Below are 2,273 nucleotides of genomic sequence, written 5' to 3' on the forward strand. Positions count from 1 at the left end.
GTATATCTTGTTAATTAATCATAATATACTAACGTCAAGAATTTCTTGTTATTATGTCATAATATACTAATGTCAAGAATATCTTGATATGTAATAATATAATAACGTGAAGAATATCTTGTTGTTATATCAATATACTAACGTCAAGAATATATTGTTTTTATATCAATATAATAACGTCAAGAATATCTTGTTATTATTAACAGTTTACTGTATACCGGTTATGTTGCAAGTCATTGTTAATTATTTATAATGATGCCTTGAACGTTTCATATTTAAATGTATTAATCAACAAGTTTCCATATTTGTTAAAAAAAATTCTACACATAGTACAGCTAGTAGTCACCAGGGTGATGTCGAAGAACTTTTTCGAGTCGGTGTTGACGATACTGTAAACAGTTTGGCTGTTGGCCCTCAGCTGTCGTGTTTGAAGTTCCACGCGGCCCACTAGAGCTCCGGGGGTATTTTCTGGTACTGAGAACCTGTAATGAAGCTGGTTGAATCTCGGGTCTCTCTCCGCAGCCTCGTTCACATAGATTTTCAGCAACGCCTGGGATAAACACAGCGACATTAGGCCTAGCTATCTCATAGATAATCGTTATTTTAACAAATTCTTGATTCGGTTCGAAGTATTTCGTTGATTGTCATTAACTCATAATCAAAGGAAATTAACTCAAAAGATAATAAAAAAACAAGAACTCTGTAAATAATGCAGATGGGTTTGTACACCGGTGTATGAACGGTATATATATCGACGTTTTCGGCCGTAATCCCAATTTAGGATATTTATGTGAAAGAGTGTTGAAGTTAATCAACGACGACTTTGTTCAAATCAGTTTCTTTGAGTAAATCCACCCTGGGAAAGATGAAACTGTCGACCATTTTTAGCTTTTTACACGTCATGGGCCCTTACAATAAAATTTGGATTTTATTATTAGCTTGTTGTTTGTAATAATATTACTACTTGGTGATAATTTTCCACACTTTAACTTGTTTCACCTTGTTAGTTTCCTTTCGCCATGAACGTCAAGATTACTCAAACTATATAAACCTAACCCTTCATTCATTCCCTTTCCACTCCTAATTAAAAACAAAAAGCTTGAAGATCAAGAAACTATCAGTAGAATAAATACTTTAATCCTAATGATAACATAATTCAGTTTAAATTAATTAGTGACGTAAAGTAGTATCTGTACAAACTTACGGTTCCTTTCCACAAACCGTCGAATGCCTCCAGTGTGATTGAGTATTCCTGGGCTTCTGATATGTCCAACTGTCGAGTAACGTTTATAGTCCCAAGAATAGGGTCGATGTCAAACGGTACTATAAGGTTGATAAAGATGTCAGTTGTAGAATAATTAAAGTGTATACCAACCGATTAAACGTTCTATTTCTACATAAAAACGTATAACAATTGGTTAACACAAAGATATTCAATGGGATATCTGGTTTTTAACGTTATAAGTCACTGGGTGAAGGAGAAATACAATGAGATCTGTTAAGAGTTGGTAACAGATTTGTTGCCCCCTAGTGGCTCAAAGATAAGTTTGCAGGTGACGACGTTAAAAATCGGCTTTTGATACCTCAGATAGTCCATTTTGTAGCTTTCAACTTGGCAACAACCAAACCAAAAACAGTTCTATTCTGGCTGAGCAGAGTAATACAATGATATTACAATGTTGGTTACAGTTATGCTCTGGTGGAGTAATACAATGATATTACAATGTTGGTTACAGTTATGATCTGGTGGAGTAATACAATGATATTACAATGTTGGTTACACTTATGATCTGGTGGAGTAATACAATGATATTACAATGTTGGTTACAGTTATGATATGGTGGAGTAATACAATGATATTACAATGTTGGTTACGGTTATGATCTGGTGGAGTAATACAATGATATTACAATGTTGGTTACAGTTATGATCTGGTGGAGGAATACAATGATATTACAATGTTGGTTACAGTTATGATCTGGTGGAGTAATACAATGATATTACAATGTTGGTTACAGTTATGATCTGGTGGAGTAATACAATGGTATTACAATGTTGGTTACAGTTATGATCTGTTGAATGCTTGGGAAACAGGGATGTAAAGTTTGATTGTTTATTGACTTGTTTTTTCTGTTCAATATAGAGACAGGGATGTTAGGTTTCATTGTTTATTGACTTGTTTTTACTGTTCAATATAGAGACAGGGATGTAAAGTTTGATTGTTTATTGACTTGTTTTTACTGTTCAATATAGAGACAGGGATGTTAGGTTTC

General features: G+C 33.7%; 1 protein-coding gene across 1 annotated transcript in view; it reads right to left on the minus strand.

Annotated features, from left to right (window-relative positions):
* The window catches only part of LOC106477409 (protocadherin Fat 4-like), a gene marked incomplete at its 3' end in the record, with an annotated part of 4,706 nt that extends 3,373 nt beyond the window's left edge, over positions 1 to 1,333 (minus strand). Inside the window, exons 1-2 of the mRNA XM_013937982.1 lie at positions 1,205 to 1,333; positions 347 to 550 (exon numbers count right to left, since the gene is read on the minus strand). The remainder of the gene's footprint in view (positions 1 to 346; positions 551 to 1,204) is intronic.
* Positions 1,334 to 2,273: the final 940 nt, after the last annotated feature.

This window comes from Limulus polyphemus, unplaced genomic scaffold (genome assembly GCF_000517525.1).
Source record: "Limulus polyphemus unplaced genomic scaffold, Limulus_polyphemus-2.1.2 Scaffold14955, whole genome shotgun sequence".
Taxonomy (NCBI): domain Eukaryota; kingdom Metazoa; phylum Arthropoda; class Merostomata; order Xiphosura; family Limulidae; genus Limulus; species Limulus polyphemus.